We start from the raw sequence: 25,449 nt of genomic DNA on the forward strand, positions 1-25,449 counted from the left end.
AGGTAGGAAGTGTGGAAAGATTTGAAGTAGATGTTAGATTCTGCAGGAGTTAGTTAAACAGGCTTTCCTCCCTTCCCCCTCCCCCCCGAAAAGCTCTGTCTGCTGTGCAAATTGGCATGTGGTAGATCAATCCATTATGCCAAAGAACAGAGTTCTCGACCATAGGCATTATCTCACAGGTCTAGGTGACCTTTTCAGTGTCTCAGGCCCAGGCCATTAAGCATCTTGAAGATAAGCACTGATACCTTGAACTTGAGATGCTAATCTATCAGGAGCCAGTGTAGTTTAGTGGAGGGTAACTATGACGTGCACATAGCTTGTGTTACTTGGTATACCCACAGCTGCATGTAGTACAGGATGCTTTCGAGGGCTGATGGTTTCAAGACCAGATAGACTTTTGCCATATGCACTGAGAGATAAAAAAGCCCTTCTTCCCATTTTAATAGTGATATACAAGTAAATAATACAGGGATTCAGGTTTATTTTAAAACTGCAATTTACGAGCCTAGTGCTGCACACCAGATGGGAGATCTGGATCTAAAGCCTAATGAAATCAGTGGAATACAAGACTTCATTGACTTGAGTGGAATATGGATCAGATCAGAAGTGCTTATGTCTCGTTAACTTGAAAGGGAGATACTATGTCCAATAATAAGTCTGACAATCTGAGCCCTGACTTTGACTCCGCCTGTGTTCCTTAGTAATCCTATAAAATGGCCTGATCACACTTCTCAATATTGAGAGAAACCAGCACAATAAAAATAACCTTTTCTTGCAAGTTCAGATGCAAATACATTTCTAATTATATTGGTGTGGTGCAGAAAAAGTCACATGACTCTAGTATTCTCTAGCTACACTAAACTAGTGTTCTACAAAATGTGAAAAATTGATCTAATCTAAATTGAAAATAGTGGGAAGAAAGTTCCCAGTTAAAGCTCAATCATTAATACTAAAACTTAACAAAATTATGCTACAAGATTGAAATATTGCATCCATTTTGTAATGTGAAGCCCTGAACACTACCTGTAGATGAAAAAATTAAATCTATATCATTGTTACAGAGTAGTGCTGATTTATGATACTGAATCTGTAGTGAAAAAACAATCAATAAAAACCATTTTTTGCCAACCCTCCGTGTTCAAAAATCCATGAGATTGGCTTCAAAATCGCAAGATATAGGATATGATCAATTTCAGATTCTTTTTATTTGCCGTCTGGTGTCAGAGCATTTGGGATTCATGTTTCAAAGCTCTTCTCTGCAACCAGGAGGTGTAGAAATTTACTTTCATTTTTAATGAAAGTTGAGATTCTCAAGGAATAAGCTGAATCCAGAAGGTCAGGCTTTAAGTAAAACACCAAATATAGTGAGACTCGCAGTAAAGTCATGAGTATTGGCTATGCTGTGTGCATGTGCAGCAGCTGTAGTCTATTTCTAAATATAGGGTTGAATCATGTATTCCTTTTCAAGCTCCTTTTTTCAGCATAGTTCATCAGCATTTCACAGGAGCAATAGATTTACAGTACATGTATTCTATTGCTTTGTGGTTTTATTGTAAATTGCCTCTGGTTATACTGTGAAAATTGGTGCTGTTGACCTCTAGTGGTGAAAAACTATTACTGCTGATTTCCCCTCCCCTTCCAAATTGTGTATTCCTACAAATGGCAGGGAGAAGAGGCTGTTTTATGGATTATTAAACTCAGATCTTGAGGCAGGTTTATGTGTCCAATGAAAAAGAAAATGTATCCAGGTATTACTGATTTTGTATTACCTAGAAGTCATAGTCATGGTAGATTAAAGTCACATTGTGCTAGGTGCTGTAGGAACACAAAGCGAAAAGACAGTCCCTGACTCACAGAGAATCTTATCTAAGTATAAGACGAGACAACACATGGATATGGAGAGATGGGGGAGTACAAGGAAACAATGAGACAATATTGGTTAGGCTGATGGGCAGTGGTCTTCGCATACCAGGAGCCTAACCCTTGTCACTCTTTTTGCCTCCTTTTGTAGGCATCATGGAAAGGAGAATTTTAAGGAAGGTTTTGAAGGCGGTAATGCAGTATATGTGCCGATGTTCAGAAGGAGCTCCTCCCAAGCATGAGAGGCAGCATGGGAGAAAGCAGGGTGTTACTTTTCAAAAAAAAAATGAACAAATTGGTGATGGAGCCTGGCATCATGGGCTGATCAGATGTATGAGTCAACATCTTGATCGTTAATGAGAGATCATAGGCCATGAAGGGCCTTGAATGTGAGGACAAGTAAATGCTTGATGTGTTGCTTGCAGAGTCAGTTGTGTGAAACTCCTTCATTAGAAAACAGACTTTAGTCTCTGCCAGGTAGTTTAGGAACCTTTAGTAGAAAAAAAAATGTGTCTCTTATTTACTGTAGAGTTGACCTGAGTCTCATTTATACAAAGGCTGCCATATGCAGGTCTGGCAGGGTAAAGGGGTGTTAAATTGGATGTAAATGCAGCCTTTGCACTGCCAGAGTGGCATGAAGAGAATTAGGCCCAACACATTGAGATTTTTTTGCCCTCACTGTATTTTTTTATTTTTTATCCTTCACCCAATTTAAATTCAGTTTTTAATCATAAAGTCAAGTATATAAGATTTTCTGGGGACAGTATGTATTTTAAACCAACAAGATAGGGTTGCCAGGTGTCTGGTTTTTAACTGGTCGAAAAGAGACCCTGGTGGCTCCAGTCAGCACCGCTGACCTGACCATTAAAAGTCCAGTCGGCGGCACAGTGGGGCAGGCTCTGTAGGGGCAGCCAGGGGCCTCAGCGTCCTGCCCCCCACCCCAAGAGCCTCTCACCCTCCGAACCCCTCGATCCCAGCCCAGAGCACCCTCCTGCACCCCAAAACCCTCATCTCCTGTCTCACCCCTGATCCTGCACCCACAGCCAAAGCTCTCACAGCCCCCTGCAGCCCAACCCCTGCCCCAGCCCAGAGTCCCTTCCTGCACTCTGAAGCCCTTATTGCTGGCCCCATTCCATAACCCGCACCCCCAGCCCAGAGCCCGTACCCCCTCCAACACCCCACCCCCTGCCTCAGCCCAGAGCCCCCTCCCAAACCCCTCAGCTCCACCTCCCAGCCTGGAGCCTCCTCCTGCACCCCAAACCCCTCATCCCCAGCCAGAGCCCTCACCCCCTCCTGCACCCAACCCCCTGAGCTAGCCTGGTGAAAATGAGTGGGTGAGGGTAGGGAGAGTGAATGAAGGGGGAGAGGGGCATGGAGTGAGTGGGTGGTGGAGCCTCGGAAGAGGGTGGGGCAAGGGTGTTCGGTTTTGTGTGAGTAGAAAGTTGGCAACCTTAAAACAAGGGGATAACAAACCAGCTTCTCCAACACGATATAGTTTTAAAAAAATACAACCTGAAACTTAAAACAATCCCTCCTCCCCTGCACGCTTGTGCACACAATACACGTTTACTTTGACTAGAAATACTGAGCCGTTTATAACTGTTAATGATGGACTTCAAACAGTTAAGCTATTTTCACCTAAGGATGAATGAGAACCCATTTTGAGACAGCAAGTATGTTTCTGATGGAAAATAAGTGCAGAACAAGTACTGTGTGCAACACTGCAATCCTGGAGCCTTTAAAATTCCACTTCCTGCAGAAGGCTTCCAGCACTGTAGGGTGATGTCCATTCAATGAAACAAAGTTCATGTAAATAAGGCTCTCTTCCCTTGGAATAGAGAGGATATTGGAGCTTTAGGACAGTATATACAGAACAGAACACCCTTGCATCAGCCTCTGTGGAATGTGGAGGAAATAGTCCAGACAGAAGAGATGAATGTGATGCAGCTATGGTAAATGACTTGGAGATTCAGGAGAAGAGAGGATTTTTTTCCACTTATTTTTGAGGCTGGGATACTATGGTACACTTGAAAGCTGTGGGGAAAGCAGGCAGGAAAGCGTATGAGAGGAGGACAATAATGGTGTGAATAAACATGTACTAGAAAATGCAGTAAAATCATTAAATATACAATACTTCTGTTCAAAGCAGATTGAACAGAAAACTTGAGTCTCATGAAAACGAAGGGTAACCCTTTTGTGTGGCTGGAATAATGTGGGAGAAAAGGGGAAAGTAGCTTTACAATGGATCTACAGAGCTCTTCTCTAAAACTGTAATTCTATTTTTAGTGTGGATTATAAACAGCAAATTTCATGGTGTCCGTGAGCTGTGGACAAAACTGTTCTCAAACCTACAAAACTGCTAGAACTCAGCAGCCACTGGGACCTGGGAGACTGAACTGAGAAAAAGCTGCTTCTTCCTCCTCCAGCTCCTCTGCCTGCCCACCTCTCCATTCTGCTCTGCTTCTGGAGTGTACCACCTAAAGATGGTGTCATTGCTGCTGACAACACTCAGCCAGGTCATCCCCATGGGATATCCAAAGAGGAGGTGAAGCACCTCTTCTGTAGCCTGTAGGTCCATGCGCCCCCTTGTCCCCTCCACTACCATGTGCCCTAAAACCATAGTTGTTTGCCATGAGTCCTATTCCACAAGTCCTTATGGGCCCAAAATATTATGGGATATGACGGCAAAGGAATTTTTCCAATGGTGTGACCCCTCTGTGTATGGATTTCCCTTTGGAATTGATGGAGGTTCTGAGCAGAGTGTCTGCAACATTGGGCCCTTAAAGACCATTTCTAAAGCCCTCTCTTGGCTGGTAATTTTTAAATAATGAAGCTACATTCCCTGTTGCTCAGAGCATATTATTTATTATCATGAAAAGTATTTAATGGTGGAGAGTTGCACTATTTATATAGACCTTCAATACTTTTTCTCTGCATTCCTTTATACAACTTCATTTAAAGGCTTTTAAATAAACAGCAACCTACCCATGTTCTTTGCTAATAATTTCCTTGTTCACTTTTTAAATGGCAGCATAGTGGCTGTAATTACATCCCTCCTACTACTCATGTCAAAGTTAAGTCTAACTAGACCTCGAAGAAAAGAAAATGCAGTGACCAGCGTTTAAATTGTCAGTCAGCTTCACTTTCTGGGGAAGTTAACAAACAACAAACCAAAAACAAACCCTTGCTTGCTTCTTATTGGAAAAGGCACAGAGATGTGCAATTGGATGGACTTGAGTCTAGATGTGAAGATACTGCACTGATGAAGCCATTGGAGTGTACAGATAGACAATTTTGTGCCTGTGGAATTTCTAGGGAACTCCTCACTATAGTATCTTCTGTCTCTTGCAATGCTTCCTCCCTCCCCCAATTGAGAAAGGGTATCTAGTGCAATGTGACTACATTCATTTGTGTTCTGAAGGCTTGGGTCCTGGGCATCTGAGTGGTGTGTGTCTTGACTACTTGAAGTGCCACCTCTCTGCTCGTGTGAGCATGAGACAAAAAGGAGGTTGCTCAGTGGTTAGGGCGCTAGCCTAGGACCTGGGAAGACCCCTGTTCAATTCCTTGCCCTGCCACGGGCTTCCTGTGTGATCTTGGGCAAGTCACTTAGTCTCTGCCTCGGTCCCTCATCTGTACAATAGGGATATAGTATTTCTGTTAAGGATAAATACATGAAAATGGATTGTGAGGTGTTGAGATGCTAGGGCAATAGGTTCCATAAAAGTCTGAATGAATGAAGATATCCTATGTTCTAGAACTAGAAGGGACCTTGAAAGGTCATCAAGTATAGCCCCCTGCCTTCACTAGCAGGACCAAGTACTGATTTTGCCCCAGATCCCTAAGTGGCCCCCTCAAGGATTGAATTCACAACCCTGGGTTTAGCAGGCCAATGTTCAAACCACTGAGCTATCCCTCCCCCAAGTCTCTACTTAAGATAAATGCATCTGAAGTGCTTGCATTAGCTAGCATTGTTCCTGATATAATCAGAGGGATCTGGCAGCAGGCCTTCCTTAATAGGAGGTCTGTGGTTTTAGAATCCACTTTCCACCTTGATTCACCAGAGTCAAGCTTTTACAACCTGCAGAATACCCCTATTCCCTGGGATTTTCTGGGAAGACAGTGTGAGGGCAGCAAAATAACAGAAGGGAAAGGTGGCCTGGAGAATGTAAATGGAGGCTGTGGGTTTATTTTGTGTAATGGAGATCATGCTACACAGGGAGGTTTTGCTGGAGTCTGATGTCCTTTGGCAGTTTTGCTTTTAGATTTCATGCTTGTGGAACTTTGCTTTTCACATTTTGTCATGTGCTTACCATGGGAGAAAAGCTCTATAAGTTTTATATAAAGAAAATGCACAAAGTCACAAGTGGATTTTAATTATGGGAGACACTTACCCATCCCAGGCTAGTGATTGAGTGGTGATGGCTTCCTATTCTGTAGCCAACAATGTGTTTTGCAGGTATGAGATTTCAAATGGCCCCATATGAAAAATTCTTAGTCTCCATCCCCCAAATATTCCATATAGTAGTAGTGCCTTTCGAACAGTGAGAGGTATCATGAGAAGACCAGCCAAGAGAACGGCCTGAATTAAGGTCCAATTAATGAGCATTTTTTTTAATTAAGCCAAAAATGTTTGTCTTGGCAAAGTTGATCTTTTTGTCAGATTGTACTCCTGGGGGAATTCTACACCACTGCGCAATGCAGAATTTTTCAGAAATTAATGATGTGTGTGCAGAATTTCCTTTCCCCCTCAGAAATGGGCTGTAGTGCTGCTGACAGCCACTAGGGGCTGCTGGACCCTACCCATTTCCCCCCTCCCTTGGTCGCTTGTGGAACTTTGCTTTTCACATTTTGAATTAAGGTCCCCATCCTCACTCATTTTCACTGGACTGGGTAGGAGGTTGGGATGTGGGAGGGGGTACTGGCTCTGGTCTGGGGATGCAGGTTCCAGAGTTGGGCAAGAAATGAGGGGTTCGGGATGCGGGAGGGTGCTCTGGACTGGGGCAGGGAGTTGGAGTGTAGGGTGGTGGTGAAGGTGCTGGCTGGGGTGTGGGCTCTGGGATGGAGCTAGAGATGAGGGGTTTGGGTGTAGGAGGGGGCTCCAGGCTGGGGCCAAGGAGTGTGGGAGGGGGTGTGGGGTAAAGGGTGCAGGAGGGGGCTCCGAGCTGGGGCAGGGGGTTTGGGCGCGAGAGGGGGGTGTGGGCTCCAGAAGAGAGTTTGGGTGCGGGAGGGGGCTCAGGGCAGGGGGTTGGGGTGCAGGAGGGGGTGCAGGGTACGGGCTCTGGGAGGAGCTCAGGGCTGGGGCAGGGGGTTGGGGTGTAGCCTCCGAGTGGCACTCATATCGGGTGGCTCCCAGAAGCGGCCGGTATGTCCCTCCGGGTCCAAGGGTGCAGGGTGAACCAGTGGTTCCCAGCCAATGGGAGCTGTGGAGCCGGTGCTTGGTGACAGCACGCAGAGCCTCCCTGGCTGCCCCTGTGCCTGGGAGCTGAACATGCCATGTGCTTCCAGGAGCCACGCGGAGCCCGCCCACCCCACTGCGCTGCTGACTGGACTTCTAATAGCCTGGTCAGCAGTGCTGACTGGAGCCACTAGGGTCCCTTTTTGATCGGGTGTTCTGGTCGAAAACTGAACACCCGGCAATCCTAGCCTGGGACCCAGCATCAGGCTGTTTCTCCTTCTGGATCCCTGGGCTCTGGGGGAGAAGGGGTGTGGGTATCTGGGCAAGGGGGGACCCCGCGGCTTGGCCCGGGTGTGTGTGCGGGTATCTGGGTCAGGGGGCCATAGGGTGACCAGACAGCAAGTGTGAAAAATTGGGACAGGGGTGGGGGGTAATAGGAGCCTATCTAAGAAAAAGACCCAAAAATTGTGACTGTCCCTATAAAATCGGGACATCTGGTCACCCTAGGGGGCCCCCCGTGACTGGGCTCTGGGTGGGGGGAGGGGTTTGGGTGCATTGGCTGTGGGGGGCACTGTGGCTGGTCTTTGGGGTGGTAGGGGCAGAGAAACAGGAACTGATTTGTCATAGGGGTTTCTTTAACTCTCTACTCCTGGGGGAAATTTTGTGTGTCTGTTTTGTTACAGACATATTTGCTGACCGGAATTTCGAAATCAATTACCAAAATAATTGAAACTGGTGTGATTATATAGGGTTATTTTGACAATTAAAATGTGCAGAATTTTAAAATATTGTGTGCAGAATTTTTTTTTTTTGGCACAGAATGCCCCCAGGAGCAAACAGCTTGATATAACTTGTGCACACCACATAATTAGAATATCTATCCTGTTGCAGTTTGTGACATCTATGGACATGTCAGCTCCATTCAAATATCTGTATCCTGGAGACATTTTCAGCAAATTATGTAGGGTAGGTTTTAATACCAGAACTGTGGGTGCTGAGGTATAGTAAAGTAAAGATAAAACCTAGTTTTATAATATCTTCTTCCACATAAAGAGTTCTGTTTATTAAATTGTCAGTGTTTATGCTTTCAGTAATTCACAGTTTCATTACCAAACTGTCTCATATCAAAGAAATGAATTTTTCAGGGGATTTTTCATTGTAAAGTAAAATATACAACTTTACCAGTAAAATGGGAGCATTGGGTCATTATCTTGCACTCAGCTAGTTTGTAGCCAGTTATTGTGTGCATTAGGTTTTCAAATGCCAGTATTTCTCTTCATTATGAAGAACAGGAACATGTCTTTTGAAACCTTTTTTTTTGCTATGACAGTATATTATTTTTTACTGCCCAAGGAGATTATGAATCACTAAGAAAGATTAAAAAAAAATATAGCCGACATTCCCAATGACTTTTCTTTTCAGACTAATAGTTGCATTCACTGGCATAATTTTAAAGCTTTTTATGATGATGTGTATTGATGTATTTTATATATATTGTATAAAGTGCCATTGGCTCCATTATAAACAACCATTAGTAAGATTTTGTAACTCATGGCTATAAAATTTTGCTCAGAGATGAGAGCTTAGTATGCTGCTAGATATACATGCCAGTATTATTTAACTTGATCAAATCCTATTTATGATGCCTATCTGCCCACTTTGGGGTTGGATCCCAGCACCAAGAATATTCAGGTGTAATGGCCTTGCTGTCTTGTCCTGTTTCTTGCTTCTGGGTGTAGGACTGAGATTTTTCCAATCCTGCAGTCCCCCCTCCTCCTCTCTTCCCCCATAACTTTTAGAGTGTCTTTATAGCAGCAGATCCTTGAATACTTAAGTGTGTGAAGTACTGCCATGCCCAAAAGCTCAAAAATCGTGAGGCAGACACCAAAAAAAAGGGATTTTTTAAAGATTGTATTGTATTTCAGTTTGATTTTTTTTCTTAACTCCCTTTCCCAATCTTCAGCATGTGTTGCATAGAGGGTTACCAACTGTCCCAAATTTATGAAGTATGATGACTTTTGTCCTTCACTGCAGGAGCTCTCGCTGGCTGCGTGATGGTATGGCGCTTCCAGTTTCTCCCTAAGCCCCAAAATTCCAGTGAGTGAATTTTGTGCCCCCTTCCTCTCCAGCACTACTTCTCCTTGCTCTTCAGTGCAACTCTGATCCTCCTACAGCTCTAGTGGTTCTTGACCATGTCTGGGGGCAGCTGCAGTGGGATCTCCATCTTCCGTGACGTTTGGGAAGGGAGTAGCTCAAGGGATTCTTCACAACCCGCTCCCCCCTCCTTGGCTTGGTGTTGCAGAGATGAAGAGGGGTTGGAAAGCAGAGAGCAGACTGACCCATTCTTCACCACAGAAGAAGAGGGAGTGGAGCCCCCCTGAGCCATTATCCTTTTTCTTTTCCTCCTTCCTCTTGGGACAATACTGTTAGTTGCTCCTTCTCCTACCAAAAAACTTTCTTGGCCCCTGAGGGATGGAGGCAGAATTCTGTGTGCCTCTTACAACAGGCGGTCTCCACTTCCCCACTTCCTGGGTGAGCACAGCCAATTGGAAGGGTATTTCCCTTGAGCTGGGTGGAATATCTCTCTTCTTATCAGGAGACTGACTGGCTACAACAGAGCCAGAATGGAGTAGTTGTCAATTAAATTACGAGTGTTGACAACGCTGATGTGAATATCTTTCACTCACAGCAAGAGCAAGTAACTTTTCTCCACTTGTGTGTTGACCATTTTTGCAAATAGTTAGTCTTACGTGTTAGTTGGCTTGAGCTCTAAGGATGGAGTTTTCAAAAGTGCCTAAGTGGGTTCGGAGCATAAGTTTTACTGAGAACCAAAGTCCAGTGTATTCAGTGATACTATCCATTTTGAGGATAGTTTTGTTCTTTGGGGGACATTATCCTCATTTGCATTTGATAAAATAACTTCGTTTGGGTCTTACTGGTGAATTGTACAAAGTGCCCTATTTCTGGTGGCAGCATATGTATCTACTTTACCCAGGAGAACAGGTTTCTATGAGATGCGAAACACCATCAGTTCTGAACAGATTTCAGCTCTTTTAGTTTGTTAGCCCCTCATTCAACAGGCCTGGGGGATGGAATAAGAAGTTTTGTATAACCCTTAGAGTATTTCATGTTGCCTAATTAAATTCTTACTGTGTTATCTCCTGCAAATCATCCTACAGAAGAATGAATGCCAACAGTTAATTTTTAAACCTGTGCATCTCACCTTAGAATTAAGTGTTTTCAAAAATTTGAGAGGAGATTTTAAAGGTGAACAGAAGAGCACAAAAAAAATCAGTATAGAAATCTGTTTTAAAATATCCCTACTCACCAGGCTGTTGAGGAAGACTTGGAGGTTTTAACTAACATCGTAAAAAGATTTAGGCCCTCTGTAAAATCCCTTTGCCCTTCAGAACATAGGAATTGGCATACTAGGTCGGACTAGTGTTCCATGGACAGTGACCAGTAACTGCTGCTTCCAAGGACGGAACAAGAAATACTTGTTACTGGAACGTGCTCCGGTATTACCATGATGAGCTAGTATGTAGAACAGAATCCTGTTCTGAATGCTGGCTAACCTCTTGGCCACAGTGGATATGTCTATGCTGCAATAAAACACCCGTGGCTGGATGGTGTCAGCTGAGTTGGGGGCTATAAAACTGAAGTGTAGATATTCGGGCGTGGGTTTGAGCCCAACCTCTGGGACCCTTTCCCTCATGAAGTATCCCAGAATGTGCCATCATATACCAGAGGTGGTGATGTAATCTATGGGAATGCATGGTTTTCTGATGTAAAAGAATGATCCATTATGAGACGCCTTCCGTAAACCAGAAGGGTATAAAGAGGTTTTCAGAGGGGATAGAATAAATTTTTAAAGGATAGTTAAAACTTGGTTCTGTGTTGAATTAACAAGGCTGTGGAGGACATTCAGTAGAGAAATCTGGACATAATGTAGTTTTGTTCTCGGCTTTTAAAGGTTACCATTTAAAAAAAAAAGCCTCCCCCCCACACCCACAGAGCTTTATTTCCTTAGGACATCTTAAAATGCCTCCTTCCCTTTTAAAGTGAATATTGAAACACAGAAAATATTTTAATACATTCTTATGTAAAATGAGAAGAAATACCCCGGTGAGCCACAAACAGAAACACAGATTCTACTATCTCAACTGCACTGTGGTTTTCTGGAATGTACCTTTAATAGGGTTACCATATGTAACAAATAAAAAAAGAGGACCCTCCACGGGGCCCTGACCCTGTCCATTTCCCCACCCCCTTCCCCCCCCAACTCCGCCCCTTCCCCGCCCCAACCCCGCCCTAACTCCGCCCCCTCCTCCCTCCTGCTCCCAGCCACGCGAAAAGGGCTGCCAGAGCACTACCGCCTTCACGGTTTGCCGGGCAGCCCCCAGACCCTGTGCCCCCGGCCGGCGCTTCCCCAGCGCAGCTGGAGCCTGGGAGGGGAAGCGCCCAGCCGGGGGCGCAGGGTCTGGAGGCTGCCCGGCAAACCGTGAAGCCGGCAGCACTCGGGCTTCGGGCAGCCCCCATATCTCCGGACCCTGCGCCCCCGGCCGGGCACTTCCCCTCCCGGGCTCCGGCGGCGCAGGGTCCGGAGGTATGGGGGCTGCCCGAAGCCCGTAGCGCTCGGCACTTAAACAGAGCCGAAGAGTCAGGGGAGGAGCAGAGCCGCCACGGCCGGAGCCGCGCTACCGGCTTCGGGCAGCCCCCTTGCCTCCGGACCCTGCGCCGCCGGCCAGGCACTTCTCCTCCCCGGCTCCAGCTGCCTCTGTTCCTCCCCTCTCAGACTTCGGCTCTGTTTAAGAGCCAAGCTGCCCGAGCCAGCGCTACCGGCTTCGGGCAGCCCCCCTTGCCTCCGGACCCCAGCCGCCGGAGCAGAGCAGCTGGAGCCATGGAGGAGAAGTGCCCGGCTGGCGGCTGGGGTCCGGAGGCAAGGGGGGCTGCCCGAAGCCAGTATCGCTGGCTCAGGCAGCTTGGCTCTTAAACAGAGCCGAAGTCTGAGAGGGGAGGACTCGCAGAGCAGCCGCGGGAGGGGAAGTGCCCGGACGGTATTTTTCCCGGACATGTTCGGCTTTTTGGCAATTCTCCCCGGACGGGGGTTTGATTGTCGAAAAGCCAGACATGTCCGGGAAAAACCGGACATATGGTAACCCTACCTTTAAGAGACAGGAAATTAGAACTGTCCAAAACATTTATGATGGAAACAAAATCACACAAAACCCACTTGCTTTTTTTAATTACAAATTCTAAACCAAGTTTATTAATAGGGTAACTCTTTTGCAAATTGTGCTGGGCCCGGTGTAGGCTGAACCTGATTTGTATGAAAATCATGTGAAGTTCACTGTTTCACGTGGTTTGGTGTGAAATTGGTAAACACCCAGTGGCTTTGAGTGAGTTTCACATTGAGGTTGGAGTGCACCTACACTAGAAACTCCAAAGTTGCAAACCCTATGTGGCTCAATACCAGTTTAATATAGCTCAGCTGTCATCCTCTGCACTTTAACGGATGATCCATTCATACTATCCCTTCCTCTAATAACCCCAGACCGAATATACATATTATCTTTATGTAGGATTTCTGACTCCTAAAGAGGATCTAGTTTGATTAAAAGTAGGTGAAATTAGAAAAAAAAATGCAATATGCAAACATCTGAAATAAGTGTATTGGATAGGGTGACCCGATGTTCCGATTTTATAGGGACAGTCCCGATATTTGGGGCTTTTTCTTATATAGGCTCCTATTACCCTCCAACCCCTGTCCTGATTTTTCACACTTGCTATCTGGTCAGCCTAGGATTGGAGGAAATCTAAGTGAAAAGTTTTGTAGTGTTAAGTGAAATTCCTGGCAATTCTACTTGGTCTTGTAAAGAGTAAGAGAAGACAAAAGTTATGTATATAGGTTGGGCTTTTTAATGTAATTTTTAGAGTTGGTCAATACTTTAATTTTCTAATAGAACGGTTAGTTCTTCCCTGGAAATTGCTGATTCAATGAAATCAAGGCATTTTGTGGGAATGTGTCAATTTTGCCATGATTTTATTTTGAGGGGGAAAAAATCAAAATGATTTCTTAATTGAGTGTAAACTATTTTTGTGTGGAAATTATGTATTTGTTTTACTTATTTTATTTTTATTATAGTCAAAAATAAAGTTGAAATTGAAATGAAATATTTTGATAAGAATGTTTTTAAAAATTTCATTTAGTGAGAAATTCCAAACTTTTACATTCCATTCCAATTCGAAATGGAAGCAAATTTCAAAATTGCAGACTTTCCCACATAATTTTGAAATTCCCTCTGATACCCTATGGTTGGCAGCAGTATAAGTACATAGTGCAAACTTCAGGTAGAATAGCTTTTGCTCTTTAGCCTTTTCAGACATAATAGGTTGAATTTGTCTGACTAATTTTTTTTTCTGGCTGTAGGCAAGTAATACAAATTCCAAGTCTAGCTCTTGGATATGATGTGGATATGTGACCCATATAAATTGAAATAATATATTACAAGATATAAATATTGTGTTTTTATCCGTTAGATAAAATCTTGCTTGAGTTTTCATGTTTTTAGGAAATATTATACCCATTTTCCTCAGATTGCAGTGTGAAATTTCAAAAGATAAGAAGCTCCTTTCAAAATGAATAAACCAAGAAGTGTGTCTGAAAATTGACTTGATGTTATCTCCTGAAACTTCATGCTTGCGAGATATGCAAAATGGGTGCCTTGTTCTGTGGACACAGACTGTAAACATAAGTTAAGTGGATTCTGTTCTCAGCTGAGAAGAGGATCACTCATCATATTTCCTAGAAATGCCTTTATGTAAAATGAAGTGTGTTAAAGCTAGAACAAGGTGCCTCAAATGAGTCCAGAATACTTGATTAGTCACTTTTAGACATAGCTCTAGCTCTTGTACTCTGGCAACGTATTTCTGAGGCACAAATGTTCAAACTTCCCTTCCAAGGTCTCCCTTGATAGCATGCAGAGATCTGTCAAAATCTTTGCATGGGGGTTTGAAAAGGCAAACACCTAGCCTTAATACTAGTGTGAATGGTGAATACTTTTGCATTAGAAGCATAGAGGTATAAAAGATATTGGGGACTGGGAAATTTGAGGATTGCAAATTTTCACACAACTAATACAGTAATTAAAGCGCTTCAGAAAATTTTGGTAAGCAGTTATTAAAATGCCATTGACTTGAACTGTAAGGCTTTGATTCACAAAGGTACTTAAGGACATGAATAACTGTAAGCTTCTGAGTTGTCCCATTGACTTCAGTTGATGTCATGTACTTCAATGCCTTGCTGATTCATGATCTGAAAGACGAAGAAACTTTTGTAATATTTTGTTATATGAACAATCAAAGAAAAACTGGAGGAGAAATGCTTGCACTGGAGCTATAACACTTCCTTTCTTGTGGAGCTCAAGAAGAGAATGTGTTAAGTTTAGGGCTGTTGATTAATCGCAGTTAACTCACATGATTAACTCAAAAAGAATAATCACGATTAAAAAAATTAATCGCGATTAATCACAGTTTTAATCATGCTATTAAACAATAGAATACCAATTGAAATGTATTACATATTTTGGATATTTTTCTACCTTTTCATATATATTCTATGTTGTAATTGGAATCAAAGTGCATATTGTTTTTTATTACAAATATTTGCATTGTAAAAATTAAAAAAAAAGTATTTTTCAATTTACCTCATATAGGTACCATAGTGCAATCACTTTATCGTTTAAGTGCAATTTATAAATGTAGATTATTTTTGGGTACATAACTGCACTCAAAAACAAAACAATGTAACACTTCAGAACCTACAAGTCCACTCGGTCCTACTTCTTGTTCAGCCAATTGCTAAGACAAACAAAGAAGACATCCGAAGAAGTGGGCTGTAGTCCATGAAAGCTTATGCTCTAATAAATTTGTTAGTCTCTAAGGTGCCACAAGTTCTCCTGTTCTTTAAGACAAACAAGTTTGTTTACATTTACAGGAGGTAATGCTGCCCTCTTCTTATTTAGAATGTCACCAAAAAGTCAGAACAGACACTTGCATGGCAGCTTTGTGGCTGGCATTGCAAAGTATTTACGTACCAGATATGCTAAACATTCATATGCCCCTTCATGCTTCGGCCACCATTCCAGAAGACATGCTTCCGTGCTGATGACATTAGTTAAAAAATAAAGCATTAATTAAATTTGGGACATGGGAGAATTGTATGTCCCCTCTTCTGTTTTACCTGCATTCTGCCATATATTTCATCTTATAGCAGTCTCGAATGATCACCCAGCATATGTTGTTTGATTTAAAAACACTTTCACTGCAGATTTGACAAAACGCTAAGAAAGTACCAATGTGAGATTTCTAAAGATAGCTATGGTACTCGACCCAAGGTTTAAGAATCTGAAGTGCCTTCCAAAATCTGAGAGGGACGAGGTGTGGAGCATGCTCTCAGAAGTCTTAAAAGAGCAACACTTCGATGCGGAAACTACAGAACCCGAACCACCAAAAAAGAAAGTCAACCTTCTGCTAGTGGCATGTGAATCAGAGGATGAAAATGAACATGCATCTGTCTGCACTGCTTGGATTGTTATCGAGCAGACTCCGTCATCAGCATGGATGCATGTCCCCTTGAATGGTGTTTGAAGCACGAAGGGACATATGAATCTTTAGCGCATCTGGCACGTAAATATCTTGTGAAGCCAGCTACAACAGTGACATGTGAACACCTGCTTATTGGCTGAACAAGAAGTAGGACTGAGTAGACTTGCAGGTTCTACAATTTTACATTGTTTTATTTTTAATGCAATTTTTTTTACATAATTCTACATTTTAAGTTCAACTTTCATGATAGAGATTGCACTACAGTACTTAGTATTTTTCAATTCACCTAATACATTTCTTTTTTTACAGTGCAAATACTTGTAATAAAAAATAAATATAAAGTGAGCACTGTAAACTTTGTATTCCATGTTGTAATTGAAATCTATATTTGAAAATGTAGAAAACACCCACAAATATTTAAATAAATGGTATTATTGTTTAACAGTGCGATTAATCGTGATTGATTCTTTTTTTAATCACTTGACAGCCTAGTTAAGTTAGTAGATTCCCAACTATTTCACTTTTAAAATCAGGGACTGTCCTCAGAAAAGTGAGATGTCACACTACATTTTTCAGAAAACTTTACCACATCACATAATTATTTAGCTGTAAAGGAACCTCTGCGACCCACTGCCTGCTGCAACCTTTTGATGATTGTTGTTAAATGCTTTTATAAAAAGCCAAAGTTTTAATAAATAAGTAATGTAGAAAAAGGTCCATGAGGACATGGAAGCTTAGGGACAGAATATTAGTGACAACTGAGAGATTTGAGTATTAGTATGTTCAGCTTTCAGCCTAATAGTTTGTACTCTAGCAAGGGAAATTAAATGATATATTCTGTCTCTTGGGAACTGAAGAACCAGGCTAACTGAGCACCACCTGGATAATCACTAGGTTTTAAAAATACAGCTGTCTCTTTGTAACACACTGTGGGAATGCACATACAGGCAGCATAGTTGTCACTAAGGCTTAATCATGTAGCACTTGGAATAAAATATATGACCTTTGGCTGTATAAACAGAAGTGCCTCCCTGTGAGCTAAAATGTCTCCGTTTGCTTAGTTAATAGATTGAAAGTAGACACACACAGTATAAGCAGACTACATGTATATGTGAGTAGATGCATTCACACCATACTTAATGTTTTTGTGAGTTACGCTCATGTATTGAAGTTCCATTAATAGTAAAAGTGGTTTTAATGGGGATGGATGGTTTGGAACGGGTAATGCCATATTGAACCTTTGACTTTTAGATCAGTGGTTCAAATGTACCTTAGGTCAGCAGTGAGCAAAAGGCATAACCGTCTGTCATATGGGTTGCGGCTCTCAGTTGAGTTCCCAGTGGGCAGTTTTTTACGCAGTAATAGTCTGACGACAAGGATGACAACTCATTCTCTGCAATGATATAAAGGACTGACTGAACGTGAACACTTAATTACCCATAATTACAGTCGTCTGGAAAGATTGAAAACCACTGGCAATCCTGGTTCAGCACTTCTGACCCCAGCACCTGGCTACAGCCCTATTCTGGCTTCCACCAGCCCAAATTCCTCCAAAACCATATGCCCTGGTCTGTCCAGCCCTCACCTGGACCACTCAGAGAAATAATGTTTGTTGCTCCTTAAAGAGACAAAAGCAGTTTAGAGTTTAACAACGTAAGTGGGGCAAGTACACCCTTCAAACAAAGCACTGAGTTGATTTACAGTTTAAAAAAAATAACAAAATATACAGAGAATTAAGTTAGAAAGGGGTGACAAGCAAATAAAAGGAAACTGCATCTCTAAAAGTCTAAAACTTAATCTAGCAAACTACAGGCTTTGTTCAAGATACTTTACCTCACCAATCTTCCTTCTTCCAAGTCATGGTTGACTTTTCCTCAGTCAGGACTTTCCACAATAGTACAAGAGGCTGCCTTCCCTTGTCTTCCTAGGGGAAAGATCCTTGCCCGTGTTCTGTTCCCAGAGTCTTCAATTCCCCCTTGGTTGTAGGACCCATCTTTCTCAGCTCTCAAGAGCTCTGTTCCTTTGTGTCTATCTGGTGATAGGGTTGCCAACTTTCTAATCCCATACAATGGAACACCCTAGCCCTGCCCCTTCTCTGAGGCCCTGTCCCCAGCTAACTACATTCCCCATCCCTTAGTGGCTTGCTCTACCCCACCCTCACTCACTTTCACTGAGCTGGGGCAGGGGCTTGGGGTGCAGGCTTTGGAGTGCAACTGGGGATGAGGGGCTTGGGGTGCAGGAGGTGGTTCCAGGCAGGGGGGTGGGGCTGAGGGATTTGGAGTGTGGGAGAGGGCTGTGGGTTGAGGCAGGGAGTTGGGGTGTAAGTGGGGGATTCTGGCTCAGAGGTGGGGCTGGAGATGAGGGGTTTGGGGTGTAGGAGGGGACTCCAGGTTTGGGGGGGCTCAGGGCTGGGGCAGAGGTTTGGGGCATGGGCTTACCTCTGGCTCCCAGTCAGCAGTTCAGCGATACTAAGGCCGGGTACCTGCCTGTCCTGACACCACATTGCGTGCATCCTGGAAGTGGCCAGCAGGTCTGGTGCTAGTAGGTGGGGGTGCAGGAGGATCTGCATGCTGCTCTTGACCACAGGCACCACCCCCCGCCAGCTCCCATTGGCTGCGGTTCCCGGCCAATGGGAGTGTGGAGCTGGTGCTTAGGGCGGGGGCAGTGCACAGAGCCCTATGGCCCCCTGCCTAGGAGCTGGACCTGCTGGCCACTTCCGGGGTGCAGCGCGGTGCCAGGACAGGTAGGTGCTAGCCTGCCTTTGCGCTGCAGCACCACCACCCAGACTTTTAACGGCCCGGTCGGCAGTGCTGACCGGAATCGCTAGGGTCCCTTTTCGACCGGGTATTCTGGTCGAAAACCAGACACCTGGTCAACCTATCTAGTGATGGATGCCAAAATGGCTTTCTGTCTCTGCATCTATCTCTGATTTCAGTGACCTTGTTTAAAGAGGCAGGATGGCCTAATGCTGTTCTTTCCTTCCTGTGGTCTTCCCACCCCCCTAGTGATTTGAATGTAAATAGGCCTTCCATTGTTTTGCTCACACCTTGCTTAATTTCACTGGAGACAGATAGATAGTTGTGATGTTTCCTCTTGTCCAGGAGAGGTATGTTTCTCCCTTTGTTTGGTCACAGACTATAAAGCATAATACTGAGTATCCATAATTCTGTATGTAGTGTTAATAAATACATTTCACAATTATATGAATCACCAGGGTGTCATAGGTTTTCGTGGAAAACCTCACTCATTATACTTTTATAATACGGTAATATTGTATACAATCAGTTGATTAAGTTCTTTATCACTAGGGCTCCGGGTCTGTCACAGAAGTCATGGATTCTGTGACTTTCCGCGACCTCTGTGACTTCTGCAGTGGCCAGTGTGGCTGATCCCAGGGCTGCCCCAGCAGCTGGCTTGGGGACAGCCACACCGGCTGCTGCTGGAATGGCTCTGCAGCCAGCTGACCCAACTGGCCCTGGGGGACAACTTGAGCAGTGGCCACCTGGGCGGGGTGCACTCTCCACAGCAGCAGCCCTTTGGGGCGTGCAGCCCCTGCAGCAGCAGCACCCAGGTTTAGTCAGGGTATTTATAGTATATGTCAGGTACTGGTCACGTGCAATAATTTTGTTTATTGCCCATGACCTATCCATGACTTTCGCTAAAAATACCTGTGACTAAAAGAGGCTTATTCAATGAATAGGGCGTTAGTTCTTATTTCTCTTCATTCTCCACATCCAATGTGTGGCCCCGTTAGGCCTTATTTAAAGTGCAGTATTTAAACCCACATCCTGGGCGCATGCCTCGACCACTGGGCTAAAAGTTAAGGTTGCCGCTACTACTGTTTCAATTTCTAAGGATTTAGATGTGCTCAGAACATGACTTCTGGGTCAGACCCTGAAGACAAGGTAGGCAGGGGAGTACCTACTTTGTGAAATCTCACTGCAGCTTAGGTGTGAGATAAGCACAGAGCTGCTTGGCACTGTGAGGACTTAAGCAGCTGCGCGCATGCCCAGCTGTGCAAATTTAGGTGCCTCTGGTACTTTAACACTGAAGGTTTACAAACCTTCAGGGTTAGGCAGCAGCTGAGTAGGAGTTTTGCGATTGCCAGTGGTGCCTAAAGGTTGGACTTGGGTGACTAAAGTGGCAATTAGGCATTTAAATGTCTCCCTTGTGAATGAGGGCGCTGCATATTCTGTAGAGTGAAAAAATAAATTGGATCTTTATTTCCCACAATGGGGTAAGGAACCAGTGCAATCCCCCCTTGCCTTTCCCCCACAAAGCAAAACATTTCCCATGGAAAAGCCACAAGAGACTTGGTTTCTAAATAGGGATATGCTTCCTGGCTGACTATGACATTTAGTCCCTTGTTCCAGAGCTACCTTGCTGTTTATTTGCTTTCTGGCGTCTGGTGACTACCTATTTTGCCACCTTGCTGCCGCTCTGCTTTAAATGATGGATTTATTTAATCCAAGTATCAGAGGGGTAGCCGTGTTAGTCTGAATCTGTAAAAAGCAACAGAGGGTCCTGTGGCACCTTTGAGACTAACAGAAGTACTGGGAGCATAAGCTGTGAGGTTCTTACCCACGAAAGCTTATGCTCCCAGTACTTCTGTTAGTCTCAAAGGTGCCACAGGACCCTCTGTTGCTTTATTTAATCCAGTTTCTTAAAGATGCAGTCCACCCTGTCACAATTTCATTTTACAGAAGGATAATCTCAGTTACAGAAGGGTTCAAGTCCACATTTTTTAAAAGTAGTCCCTAATGTTGGGAGCCTCTTCTAACTTTTTATTTTTGAGTGCCCAGCTTCAGATAATTCGGGCTTAACTTTCAGAAGTTCCAAACACCCGTGATTCCCACAGAAATCCATATGCGTCCCCAGCCCACAGTGCATTACTTTAAAATGTATTAATTCCTTCTGTTTGTAAGGTGGCTGTTAAAATTCATAGCCTTTGAAACAGGGTTTTGATAAGTAGTGGAAAATATACATATCTGTAGCTTGTAATAACTTTTCCAGCAGAGATGAAGATTGGTTTTGTAGTAAAATAATTTAACTTCAGAGATAATGGCCTGGATTCATCAGAGTGGCAATGGATAGATTATTTTTCTAATTTATATACATAATAGTTCACTTGTGTTACTATGTATGTATGGAGTGTCAGTCTTTCATAAACATTGAAATAGCTATCGGGATAATTACTGAATTTCAGAGTTTTAACAAATAAGAGTATCATTTAAGTGTGTGTGTGTGTGTGTGTATACACGTGCATGCATTTCATTAAAAATACTATATTAAGATGTTAGGTTGCTAAGTCAAGCACTCAAAAGGTCTGAATTAAGGTTGCCTGGGCAATATTAATTTGCCCCCCCTTGTGCGTATACTTTATGGTAGTCTCTAATTATATGATCACTACTGTCTTTTCCACAGGAACCCAGGCTTACTCAATGAATGGGGAGTTAGTTCTTATTTCTTTTCAGCCTCCACATTCAATGTGTGGCCCACATTTAATTAAGCCTTATTTAAAGTTCACTATTTAAACCCTGGTCATAATACAGAATTATTAATTTTTTTGAGGCTCTTCTATAGTGCTCCTCATTATAGTATCTGACTGCTTCACAGACTTTAATGGATTTATTTTCGCAGCACCGCTGGGAGATGAGGGAGTATTTTTATCCCCCTCTTACATATGTAGAATGGAGGCATAGCGCAATTAAGGTCAAGTGTCCATTAATTTTTGGTTGCCCTACTTGAGATACGTAGGGCCTGATTTTTCAGAGCACTTAGCCTTTATCTAGCACTCTATATGTTCAAAATACAGCTCCCATTGACTTCAGCCGCAGCTGGGAGGGTTCAGTACGACTGCAAGTCAGACCCCAGGGTTTCCTGTCTGGCACCTAGGAACAGTTAGTGACCACCTCTGAAAAGTTTAGTTTAAGTGCCTGGCTTGGCTTCACATAGGAACTCTGGCACAGGCAGGGAGAGAATCCAGTTATTTTAGGGAAGCATTCAACTGCCTAAACCACAAGATCCTCCTTCTCCACCCTTCCCCTGCCAACCCTCTATATCATTCACTACACACTTTCCAACTTGTGCAACAAATGAAGCTGGGATCTTCCATACACGCCTCATTCACTACAAAGTCCTAATTAACCTCTGCACCCCTGTCCATCCTGGGCACTGAATGAGGGAGGGTCCTATGAAAAAAAGTTTCCTAATTTTTGAGCACTTGACTTTGAAATCTTAATGTTCTTTTAATAGTTCTTGTGGATGTAATTTCCTAAGCTAAAATAAAACCCCAGAAAAAAAGAAACTCTATCATGTGGAACCATACTGACACCCAAGTTGAGTCATCAGCAGGGTTGGGGTCTTTAGATCCACTGGAGCTAATGAAGTAAGTAATGAAGCTGTGGTAGGCTGTTAACCTCTGTGTGGACTAGTCACTAGAGGGATATGAGTAGGGCCCTACCAAATTCACGGCCAGGAAAAACACGTCACGGACCATGAAATCTGATCTCCCACTGTGAAATCTGGTCTTTTGTGTGCTTTTACCCTATACTATACAGATTTCACGGGGAGACCAGCGTTTCTCAAATTGATGGTTCTGCCCCAAAAGGGAGTTACAGGGAGGTCACAGTATTGCCACCCTTACTTCTGTGCTGACTTCAGAGCTGGGCAACCAGAGAGTGGCGACTGTTGCCCGGTCACCCAGCGGTAAAGGCAGTGCCCTGCCAGCAGCAGCGCAGACGTAAGCATGGCAATATCATATCATGCCACCCTTACTTCTGCGCTGCTGCCTTCAGAGCTGGGTGGCTGGACAGTGGTGGCTGCTGACTGAGGCCCCAGCTTTGCAGGCAGCAGCATGGAAGTAGGGGTGGCAATACCATACCAGGCCATCCTTACTTCTGTGCTGGTGCCGGTGGCGGCACTGCCTTCAGAGCTGGGCTTCCGGCCAGCAGCTGCTGCTTTCCAGCTCCCCTGCTCTGAAGGCACCACCGCCAGCAACAGCAGTGGAGAAGTAAGAGTAGCAGTACTGCAACCACACAATAACCTTGCGACCCCCCCCCCCCCGACATACACACAACTCCTTTTTGGGTCAGGACCCTTACAATTACAACACCGTGAAATTACAGATTTAAATAGCTGAAATCATGACATCTATGATTTTTTAAATCCTATGGCCATGAAATTGACCAAAATGGACAGTGAATTTGGCAAGGCCCTAGATATGAGCTGCTTACTTCAGTAGTGTTTTGCAGCTATTTGCTGGCAGCAGAGGATTGTAGACTCAATGCTCCTGGGTTCAACTCCAGGTTTTGGAGGGGAATGTACTCTGGTGGTTCTGCACTTGTGCCCCCAGTCTGTCTGTGACTGTCTCTGCCCTTATCTCCATCCTGGCTCCTATCCTTGATACCCTACTTCTCTGCTCCTGCCTCCCCCTCTGTTTGAGGATATCAGGGCTGTTCTCAGTTTTGTCAGTACGTGACATTTATAGCACCCGTAGTCTCTAAGGTGCCACAAGTCCTCCTGTTCTTCTTTTTGTGCTCAAGCAGTTTGCCAGAAATAAAACCCACCACTACCATATGCACTGCTGGGCTAAACTCAGGCAGGAGTTAAGTATGATTGGGACCATTGTTAATCTGTCAATTAACCAACAGGAGGTGTATAATCTGCTGACATAGTTCCCGAAGAGGGCTGGAAAGGTATAGAATTAAACACCAGAGCCTACAGCCAGGTCATTGGCCCAAGAGTCTTGAAAAGCTGCCTTTTTCACTTGGTGCAGCCGGGTGACTGTGAACGAACCGCCCCAGCCTTGGACAGTAGGTAGGGAGGTTCTTGTGTATTAGGGCTTTTTTGTTTTAAGTCTATTAAATACTGTGGTCAGCAATGAGGGGAGCGGAGGGGGACTTTTCAGTTCATTAGAACAGAGAGGTTCAGGGGTCTCATGCTGGTGAAACCTGGGCTAGATTACACATTATCTACCTAGTCTTGTGTGTAAATGTGCAGAACAAATTAATGGCAAATCCTCACCATTGCCAAGTTGGGGAAACTATAATATAGCTTGGTATTTAATATTAAAGATAATTCTTTAAAATCTTGTTACTTTTAAGTAAGTCCATTGGTTTAAGGCCTGACTCATGGTTTTCGAATACTTGGGTTTCGTAATACTGTAGATAAACAATAATTAATATTATTGGACATTTAAAAAAAAATATATATATACCGTATTTTCCGGCGTATAAGACGACATTTTAACCCAGGAAAATCTTCTCCGAAATCGGGGGTCGTCTTATACGCCGGGTGCTGAAACCTCCGAGCTGAATCTGCGGCACCACATACGTCTCCCGGGCTGCTGCGGCTGCCTCCGCTCCCTCCCGCCCTGACAGGAGCGTGGGAACCAGCTGCGGCTGCCGCGGAGTGCCCGGGCGGGGGGATCCCTACGGGGAAAGGGAGCCACGATCCGCACGGGAGCAGGCCAGGGGCGGATCGGGGCGAACAGCGGGGGGCGGGAGGGCATCTTGCCCCAAGGGGTGACGGCTCCCGGACAGAGAGAGTGAGCGAGCCGGGGACCATCGAGGCTCAGCTGATTAAGACCACGCTGAGCGAACACAGTCCCGGCTCCAGAGACAGCGCTGAGCCCTATCAGCTGCCGAGCCAGTGCGCCGGACGCCGTGTTGTGCGGGAAGCCAGGCAAGCCGGGTCCCCTGCAGCCCCAGCCCGCGGGGCCCAGAGGGCTGCGAACCAGCCCCACATGTGGGGGGAGGGAGGGCACTGCCACGTGCCCAATCGCACCGGACACCGCACCATGGGGGGGGGGGGCTGCTCTAGTCTGTGTGTAATGTGCAGGCTGGCACGGCACCGACCCTGCGGCGAAGCGCGGGGCGGGGGGGAATTAGCCGGGCACGTTACTGAAGTCCAAGCCCATGGCCAGAGCTTGTGCAGCGCAGCCCGCTCGCTTCCAGGGCTCCTAAGTAGCCAGCGCGCCTCTTCTGGTGCACGTCCTGGGCAGGGCAGCCCGAGCGGCTGGCTCTGCTTGTAGGTAACCAAGGGGCGGACTGGCTTGATTTGGAGCCGACTGTTACAGCTCTGCGGAAGCACAGGGCTGGGAGTCTTATGGGAAGTGCAGCAGGGTGGCCCCAGGGAAGCGCTGCGCTAAATGAGAGCAGAGAGGCGGGAATCCCGCCTTTTAATGGATGAGAGCGCGCAGCCAGGGCCGGGAATAAATGATTCTGGGAATAAACCCAGAGCTAAAGAAGCGCCCTGCGTATGCGCCAAAACTTGTCTCTTACACCCTGTTGGTTGGGGGGTCGTCTTATACGCCCAGTCGTCTTATACGCCGGAAAATACGGTATATATATATACATATTATAATCAATAGCAACACTACTGTTTCATGTCAAAAAACAAAACAAAACACCCTTTCAAATCCCCTCTGTTGTTATATTGATGCTTGAAGTCCGAAACGAAAAATCTACTTAAAAATTATTGAATGGTAAGTAGCAACCTCCAGAGGGCTAAATAGAGGTAGTTAGTGGGTCCAAAATGTGATGCAGCATATGAAGCCAAATACTTCCTGGTACATATTAGCAGGC

General features: G+C 44.6%; 1 protein-coding gene across 13 annotated transcripts in view; it reads left to right on the plus strand.

The window, feature by feature from the left end:
• The window catches only part of DLG2 (discs large MAGUK scaffold protein 2), a 1,449,438-nt gene that overhangs the window by 629,854 nt on the left and 794,135 nt on the right, over window positions 1-25,449 (plus strand). The window lies entirely within an intron of this gene.

Source organism: Chrysemys picta, chromosome 1, assembly GCF_011386835.1.
Source record: "Chrysemys picta bellii isolate R12L10 chromosome 1, ASM1138683v2, whole genome shotgun sequence".
NCBI classification, from domain to species: domain Eukaryota; kingdom Metazoa; phylum Chordata; order Testudines; family Emydidae; genus Chrysemys; species Chrysemys picta.